The 9,331-nt window shown below is 49.1% G+C and overlaps 1 protein-coding gene across 2 annotated transcripts in view; it reads right to left on the reverse strand.

Moving 5' to 3' along the window:
- LNX2 (ligand of numb-protein X 2) overlaps positions 1–9,265 on the reverse strand; it is a 65,230-nt gene extending 55,965 nt beyond the window's left edge. Inside the window, exons 1-2 of one of the 2 annotated variants that reach the window (XM_056327421.1) lie at positions 8,549–9,265; positions 1,432–1,540 (exon numbers count right to left, since the gene is read on the reverse strand). The gene's annotated coding sequence lies outside the window, so the exon portion shown is untranslated. The remainder of the gene's footprint in view (positions 1–1,431; positions 1,541–8,548) is intronic. The other variant, XM_056327420.1, reaches the window with a different exon arrangement.
- Between the last annotated feature and the right edge of the window lie 66 nt (positions 9,266–9,331).

Below are 9,331 nucleotides of genomic sequence, written 5' to 3' on the forward strand. Positions count from 1 at the left end.
TTGACTTGTACTAATTTTTAATTAACATAAATGCAAGATCTAACACAGACACAGAACTATTTTACTAATTCACTGAGTGAGCATTCATTAGCTTCTGTCAGTAACAACAAACGGCTGAGAAAACTCCTCTAGAGCAAACAAGACATAAAGCCAAGAAAAAGAGGCTGGGTAGAAGGAAATCCCCATCAACCTGCTCTGGAAGAAGCTTGACTGAAAAAGTTTTTTTCAAAAGTTTAAAACCCAAGTTACTTCAATTAACAGTTGGGGCAGCCCCACAGAGCAGTAGGGGTTTTGATGATAGCCACAGTGCATCCATACTGTTATCAAGGGTATAGTTACACCTGTATGAACGGAATGGGGTTTATAGCAAACTCTTTGAACGTGACCAGAAAGTTTATACAACACATCGGGATCCATGGTGTGTGTGATGTATCGATCAACTTTCACTGACAGTTATTTGTCTGGTTACAAACAAATTTTGAACAACTTGAATAAAAAAATATATAGAAGAAAACAACGATATGGGACAGGGGAACAGATCTAATGAAAAGAGGCAAGAACACAAGGAAGGGTGGACTACTGGTAAATAAATGCATGAACGTGGCAGTAACAACAGGCATCCTTCTCTGCATGAAGTGGCAATACAGCTGTTACTAATCTTTTTTCTATAACTTTTAACCTCCAAACATGTAGAAGCAACTTAATATGGTCCACGTTTAAGTATTTAATCAACTGCAGATATTCAGAGCACTATCCATGAGACACATACAGATATTAACATCTCCAGTGTCCTCCTTGAAATGTGACTGGGTCTAGGTGTAGGCTACCCAGCCATAAGATGGACTTCAAAAGTACTGTTTTGCACCGACTGTTACTGAAGGCAGTGAAAGAACTGTGCTGAAGTCAAAAGAGCCTTGTGGGGTTGTGGGTTTTCTTGTTGCTGTTGTGTTTTTGCTGGTGTAGCAGGTAGCGATGTCAATTAGGGGAATGGACGACATCACCACACTCACAGAAAACCCCAGTATAGGCTCTATTCTACTGCCGTAAGAGTATGTTGCTGATACAGCTCGTTTCATCTGGGGACTAATACAAGGTACACAGACAAAAGCACACTCATGTTGTGACAAAGTAAAAGGTATCAACAAAGAAGGCTCTTGACACCAGCTAAGCCTTTTTTTTTAAATGAAGACTTTGTTCAGGAATGTCACCCAAAACCTGATGGCCAGAAAATTCACAACACGCCTAGATTCTGAAATGTTGCTTTGTGTCAGGAAGAAAAAAAAAAACAACCACCAGCCATGGGTTGTTCCGTTCAAAGCAAACATAACATTCCTGTGGCAGAACAAGACAGTTTATCTGAGCACAATATAGCAACTACTGAAAACTGCTTTCCATGAATTGGGCTCAGTACACAAGTAAGCGACATTTTACCTCCATCAGCTTTGCTTGAATTTCCATTTGCTTCTCTTGTGCCAAAAAACTCTGCTGCACCAGCTGTCTTTTTCCTACGTATGAACTCAAAACGAGGATTAGCACCGATCTGAAGAACAAAGAAAGCCACAGGAAGGTAAGAGCTTAAAATCCTCCATTACTAGCATTCTTCGGCCTTCCAGGGCCAACATTTTGAAAATGACACTGCGTAAAGTGAGGGCTGTCTGTGGAGGAAAGCTTGGATTCAAGTAAAAGTTCTACCTACATGATGATTACAACCGCAGAAGTTGATAAAAGCGTCAACATACAGGAACACTGACTCGAACCCCAACTGTGCTTATTCCCAACTGTTTCCTAACCTGCCAGACCCCCAGAATGCACAACGCCAGCATCCTGACACCTTCCACTTACAGAATCATAGAACCATTTATGTTGGAAAAAACCTTTGAGATGATCGAGTCCAACCGTTAACGCAGCACTGCCAAGTTCATCACTAAACCATGTCTCTAAGCACTGCATCTCCACGTTTTTTAAACACCTCCAGGGATGGTGATTCCACCACCTTCTCGGGCAGCCTGTTCCAGTGCTTGCGCAACCTCTTTGGAGAGGGTCATGGAAACACATGGTGGCAATGCAATCTCAGGGGTTGGGGTGGGGAGCACAGCGTACAGCACACTTCAAAGTCTCTCCCACTGCAAAGAACGTACCAATGCCGAAGTAGGTAGCTTGCTTCTCGTTCCTCCCTACTGTGCTGAATAAGACCTGACAGCACTACATCACTCCAGGCAACCTGATCCAAAAGTGCTGCTTTGCCTTTCTGCAACTACTGGGCTCCTCCCTCTGCCCAGACACATACGAGTTCTCCTGTAATGTGCGCCACTTTCCGTTGTGCTCTATTGCTAGAAAAAAGACAATTAAGTCATAATTCCTTTTTCTTCACTATCTACAACTACTTATTACTACCATATACAACATTTAAAAACCGGATCAGTTCATATATTGGATATGCTCCTTGATCAAATTGCATTTTGCTCTACAAACAAGTGTTCTTCATAAAAATTCCATACACCCTATCAAACAGCGGTTAAGTGTGACAAATCTCTTCAATGAAATACAAAACCACTTCCTTCTCCAAGTGATAGAGCAGCCAACAAGGAGAGGTGCTATGCTGGACTTTGTTCTAGCCCACAAGGAGGGGCTGGTGGGGAACGTGAAGCTCAAGGACAGCCTTGGCTGCAGTGACCATAACATGGTGGGGTTCAAGATCCTTAAGGCAGCAAGGAGGGCACACAGCGAGGTTACCACCCTGGATTTCAGGACAGCAGGCTTTGGGCTCTTTGGGGATCTGCTTCGTAGAGTAGCATGGGATAAAGCCCTGAAGGGAAGAGATGCCCAAGAAAGCTGGTTAATATTCAAGGATCACCTCCTCCAAGCCCAGAAGTGAGGCATCCTAGCAAAGAAGAAGTCAGGCAAAAATGCCAGGAGGCCTGCATGGATGAACAAGGAGCTCCTGGCCAAACTCAAACACAAAAACGAGGCCTACAGAGGGTGTAAGCAAGGACAGATAGCCTGGGAGGAATACTGAGAAATTGTCCGAGCAGCCAGGGATCAGACTAAAAAATCTAAAGCCCTGATAGAATTACTAGCAACAAGAAACGCTTCTATAGGTAGATCAGCAATAAAAGGAAGACCGGGGAAAATGTGGACCCTCTCCAGGAGGAAACAGGAGACCTGGATACCCAGGACATGGAGAAGGCTGAGGTAATCAACAACATTTTTGCCTCAGTCTTCAGCAGCAAGTACTCCAGCCACACTGCCCAAGTCACAGAAGGCAAAGGCAGGGACTGGGACTGAGACAATGAAGAACCACCCTGCAGATCAGGTTCAAGACCATTTAAGGAATCTGAAGGTACACAAGTCCAAGGGAACTGATAAGATGCATCCACAGGTCCCAAAGGAAGTGTCGGACAAAGCAGCTAAAACACTATCCCTCACATCTGAGAAGTCGTGGCAGTCTGCTGAAGTTCCCACAGACTGGAAAGGAGGAAACATCACTCCAATTTTTAAAAAGGGAAAAAAGACGACCCAGGGAACTACACGCCAGTCCCACCTTGGTGCCCAGCATGGAATAGGTCCTCCTGGAAAGGCACATGGAAAATAAGGAGGTGATTGGTGACAGCCAACATGGCTTCACCACGGACAAATCATGCCTGACAAATCTGGTGGCTTTTTAAGACAGGGTTACAGCATTGGTGGGTAAGGGAAAAGCAAGTGACATCATCTACTCAGACTTGTGCAAAGCATCTGACAGTGTCTTGCCTGACATCCTTCTCTCTAAATTGAAGAGATGTGGATTTTCTGGATGGACCACCCCATGGATAAGGAATTGGCTGGATGGTTGTGCTCAAAGAGTTGCAGCCGACAGCTCGATGTCCGAGTGGAGACCAGTGATGATGAGTGGCGCTCCTCAGGGGACGGCATTGGGACCCGCACTGTTTAACATCTTTGCTGACAACACGGACAGTGCGACTGAGCGCACCCTCAGCAACTTTGCCAGCGACACCAAGCTGTGTGGTGCAGCCAACACGCTGGAAGGAAGGGATGCCATCCAGAGCGACCTTGACAGGCCTGAGGGGTGGGCCAGTGTGAACCTCATGAAGTTCAACAAGGCCAGGTGCGAGGTCCTGCACATGGGTCAGGGCGATCCCAATCACCAGTACAGGCTGAGTGGGGAATGGACTGACGGCAGCCCTGAGGAGAAAGGCTTGGGAGTGTTGGTGGACAAGAAGGTCAACATGAGCCATCAATGTGCACTCACAGCCCAGAAAGCCAACCGCACCCTGGGCTGCGTCAAAAGCAGCGTGGCCAGCAGGTCGAGCGAGGGGATACTCCCCCACTGCTCCGCTCTCATGAGACCCAGCTGGAGCGCTGTGTTCAGCTCTGGGGCCCCCAACAGAAGACAGACATGGACCTGTTGGAGTGGCTCCAGAGCAGGGCCATGAAGATGCTCAGAGGGCTGGAGCACCTCTCCTGTGAAGACAGGCTGAGAGAGTTGGGGTGGTTCAGCCTGGAGAAGAGAAGGCTCCAGGGACACCTTAGAGCAGCCTTCCAGCACCTAAAGGAGCCTACAGGAAAGCTGGAGAGGGACTTTTTACAAGAGCATGTAGTGACAGGACAAGGGGGAATGGCTTTAAACTGAAAGAGGGCAGATTTAGGTTAGACATTAGGAAGAAATTCTTCCCTGTGAGGGCGGTGAGGCCCTGGCACAGGTTGCCCAGAGCAGCTGTGGCTGCCCCATCCCTGGCAGTGCTCAAGGCCAGGCTGGATGGGGCTGTGAGCAGCCTGGTCTGGTGGGAGGTGTCCCTGCCCATGGCAGGGGGGTGGGACTAGGTGATCTTTAAGTTCCCTTCCAACCCAGACCATTCTATGAGGATTCTATGATTTTCCTCTGTGGAATGAAGGAAAAACAGCCAGGCAAAAACAACATCTATCACTCCATCTCAAAGTAAACCAGCTCTGTCTGGGCAAAAATTAACTTCTATACACAAAATTGATCTGACACAGTTACAACCTCACATTACTTTCTTACACAACTTGGTCTCTTTTGCTGTGATGACAGCAAGAAAATTCTAGACATTATTAACAAAATGCCACAACCTCAAAGTAACATCACAAGTTGCTTGCTTAAAACAAAAATGAGGTTGCAAATATTGAGCTACATTACCCCAAGCTTCCATTTTTTAAATAAAAATAGTTCCCACTAATTGGGTAGAAAAATTGTAGAAACATAAAGCAAATCAGAATCTTGCATGTTCACAAGTTACCTTGTGATTTTATATCAAACAACTGCATACTTGAGCTGTTTTCACCGTCTAATGCACAGCTCGGTGTGAGAGACAGCAAGAAATTTCCCTTCTCTTCCAGCCCCGAAATTACTTGTAATAACAAAAATTGAAATAAGCATCTAAGAAGATGTAAAGGATTGACGTATTTGCAAATTTATATCACCATAACCACTGTAGAAATAAAAGACACTCCTGTAGTATTGCAAAGCACGTTGCAATGATGAAGTCAGCTCAGGTACAGCACTGCTACCCCCTGTAACGCAGCAGCAGGGCCGGGAGCACCTCCGTACGTGTCTGTAGATAAACCAATCCCCAGTTCCCAAGCAGAAGTCAGCTACCTACGCTATCTCATGCCGAATACAGAACAGTCAGTATAAAAACACATCACAGGTTTATCCCATGAACTTTGCAAACATAAATCCTGACCCTGAGAACATTTACATGCAGGCTTAACATTAAGCCTGAGAACAGACCCACTAAATCCAAAAGAAATACTTGGGTGTTTAAAATCAAGCATATGTAAGCACGGACACCTACAGAATTGGGTTCAAAAAAACCCAGAGAAGCACACACCACTTTATTATTATTTTTTATTGCTCCATAGACATCATGACCCAGCAATTAATGCTGGTATTTTAAAGATTTTTCATCTTCGAAAGGCACTACACTTTCTAAACAAATTCCACTGACCTAATAAAGCAATTAAGCAGCATGCAATTCAATAGTGTCACATTAAAATTGCTTCTGCAAACCAAATTAACAAAGAGTTTTCAAATATCAGAGATGAGCCACTGCTGTATCAAACAGGCAACCAGTTTGGTGCCTTCTAAACCAGGGGCATTTTAATACTGAATGAATGCTGTTTTCTTCTTAGTTACAGCTCTTAATATCTAATAGCTCTTAAAACAAGCAGCATCTTGCTGATCTGAAACAGTAATTTATATTAATCCACTGTCTAGTACACATCATATCTTTACACATTTCACTTTGATACTGCCATCATTTCTTCACAGTTGCTTTCAACTATATCAAGACATTTCTTAAGAGTACAGAAAAACAGGATAAAAAAAAAAAAGAGGGGGATATTTTGAAGTATTTTCAAGTAGACAGTTTTAACTAGTAGCTAACAAACTTCTGCTGGTTTTTAGTGATACAGGCCCATAAATACATACCAAGATTGAGACTGACAGGCTGTTCAGCACAGGTAAAGCCTTAGGAAAAAACAAAGGTTCACCGAGGTCATTAGCACTTGCATGAGAGCTGACACCAAAAAATGCCAAAGCTTGCAATGTCAAAGCCAACATTTTTGCAATTATGCATGACAGGTTTTAGTAAGCTTATTTTTTAACCTGTCATGAAGAACAGTACTTTTCCACCCAATTGCCTGCTTACATTCCTCTTGCATACTTTTATCCCTAAATTGTAGCTTAATTTTAACTTTTTTTTTTTAAATAAAAGATTAGAGTCCTGTATTAGGAAATCACGCTGTGTTTACAAATCTCAGACCGAGTCCAAGGCCCTGGCTTCTCTCTTGCTGAAGTCACCAGGCAGAGGAAAGGGCCAGTACGGTTAGAAATTCAATACTGAACTCTCATGGCAAAATTATGCCTTTCCCCCTTCCCAATATGCCCAGATTTTAGAATTGTAATAACACAAGCATTTTAAAACATAACATTACATACTACTATTTTTTTTATTATTAAAAAAAATCTACTGGGGCACAATGGTGTTCTTTGCAGCCTGCTGATTTTGGAGTTAATCATTTTATGTTGCATTGCGTTCAGGAAAGAGGATTCCTCCCTCAGTGAGCTGATCATTTAGAAAAAAAAAGTAAATTATAAAGGACCCTATTAAGTCTTATGGTTCTAGCAAGTACGCCAATACACCTTGTTTCCATTTTGAGGAAATTTGTTTTAATAAAGTCCAGGCAGCATATGGTACTAACATGCTTATTTTCCAAGTAGTAGAGAGTACTAACCGAAACCATCTGATGTTTCTTCCTAAGCCTCCTTGATCTGCTGCTGGACTGCAGCTTAGAATGAAACACTGTGAAGCCGAAAGGAATTGGGTAGGGGAATAAAAAAAACAAAAAACCAACAGTAATTCAAAGCGTTTATTTAATGAGAGCCTAGCTCAGAACAGTTTCTCTATTGAACAAAGGCTCAAAAGCATTTATTTGAAATTTATTTCCAGAGACTATCAAACATACCCCAAAGCTAATCCCTAACAGACATTTCTTACTTTGCACACAGAGACAAAAATAAACCCACAATATCATGTAATTAAAAAAGGAATTAAATGAAGCTCAGAAGTACTTAATAGTGGATTTCTACAGAAGTAAACAATCAGCACTATGCATTAGGAACACTGCAAGAAAAGTCACAAGGGACTGTCAGATTTTTCACCACCACAGCCCCAGCAATTCTTTTCTCAATTAGTTGACCGAGCACAAATATTCTGTCATGAGCAATGATAATTTTAAAAGCATGCCTTGTTAAAAGTTTAAAAGACACGAGGTATTAAGTTTTTAAACCACGTTTTCCGCCGCAAGAGCTAACAAATGGGGGGGGGGGGGGGGGGGGCACGACACGGAAAGTCTGGGTCTGAGCACCGAGAACTAGAGCTAACGTGTTGAAATAGCTGCCGGGTACCCAGGCTTCAGGGACATTTTACGCACCGCCACGAGTTCCTCTGGCGCAGCTGTAAAACACACAACCTGAAACCAGCCCTGCAGCAGGGGTTCGCTCGCAGCTGTTCCCCGCCTCCCCCGCACGCAGTAATCCGACCCCTCGGCGGGCAGCAGCACCGGTGGGTTCGGGGACCCCAGAACCAGGCGCCTGGGGGGCAGCGCCCCAGCCCACCGCCCAGCTTCGCAGAGCCGCGCTGCGGGGCCCGGCGCAGCCCCCGCCCAGCCCCGGCGGGCACAGCCCCGGCGCCCGGCGGCAGCCGCCCTCCGGCGGAGGCCGGGGGGAAGCCCCGCTCCTCCCGGGCGGGGGCAGGGCCGGGGGCCGCGCTCGCAGGCGCGCACACCTCAGCCCCGGGCGTCACTTCGCGGGCACCGGCCCCTCTCCCGTACTTGTTGCCCACGCAGGACGGCCCAACCCGGTGCCCGCGGCAGGCCCGGCCCCGCCGCCCCGGCGGGCAGCCCCCCGGTGCCGCCGCGGCCGAGAGGAGGAGTGGGGGCGCGGCCGCCGCCCTGCCCAGCGGCCCTCCCGCCGGCGGAGGGGAGGCTGAGCCGCCCGGCGCCGCGGCGGGGCAGGGAAGTTACTCACCGCCGCCGGCTCCGCGCCGCACTCTCCTCAACCGCCGCCGCGCCCCTCGGCCGGCCCGGCTGCGCCCGCCCGCCCGCTCCGCCCGGCGGGAGGCAAACTCCGGGCGGCACTCGGCGGAGCGCGTCTCCGCCGGGCCGGTGCTCCCGCCTCCGCCCCCGGCAGCGGCGCGGCCCAAGTGACAGTCGCGCTCCGCCACTCCGGCGGCAGCGCGGGGCCGGGCGGCGGGGCGCGCCGCAGCCTATGGGAGCGGGGCCGGGGCGGGCCGCGGCGGAGCCCCGGGCCGGGGTGTCCCCGCCACTCGCCTGATCGCAGCTCGCCGCCGGCAGCGGGGGCGGCGCGGGGGGGTGCGGGCGGGGCCGAGACGGAGGAGGGGCCGGCCGGCGAGCGGAGCCCGGCCCGGCCCAGCCCTGCCCGGAGACCTGTCCCCGCCCGCCCGATCCCTGCGGCCCCGCTGAGGCGCAAACCCCGGAGGGCTCCGCCGCTGGCGGGAGGCGGAAGCGCCGCTCTCGCCTCTCCGGTGCCACCACCGAGCCCGCTCCCGCCCGCCGCCGCTCAGCCGCGGGCGAGCGAGCGAGCGGGCGGCGGCCGCCCTGCGCCTCCTTCCCCCGGCGCAGAGCCTGCAGCGCTCCTGCCGCCGGGGCGGAGGTTTGCGGTGGGTCCCGCCGGCATGCAGCAGGGTGGGCGGGGGCCCACCGGGCCGGCTGTCGCCCCCGTTCTGCCCTCGGGGGGGGGGGGGGGGGTCCGGCCGCGGCCGCCGCTGCCCGCCGGTGCCCCGGGGGGTGT

Source organism: Falco biarmicus, chromosome 2, assembly GCF_023638135.1.
Source record: "Falco biarmicus isolate bFalBia1 chromosome 2, bFalBia1.pri, whole genome shotgun sequence".
NCBI lineage: Eukaryota > Metazoa > Chordata > Aves > Falconiformes > Falconidae > Falco > Falco biarmicus.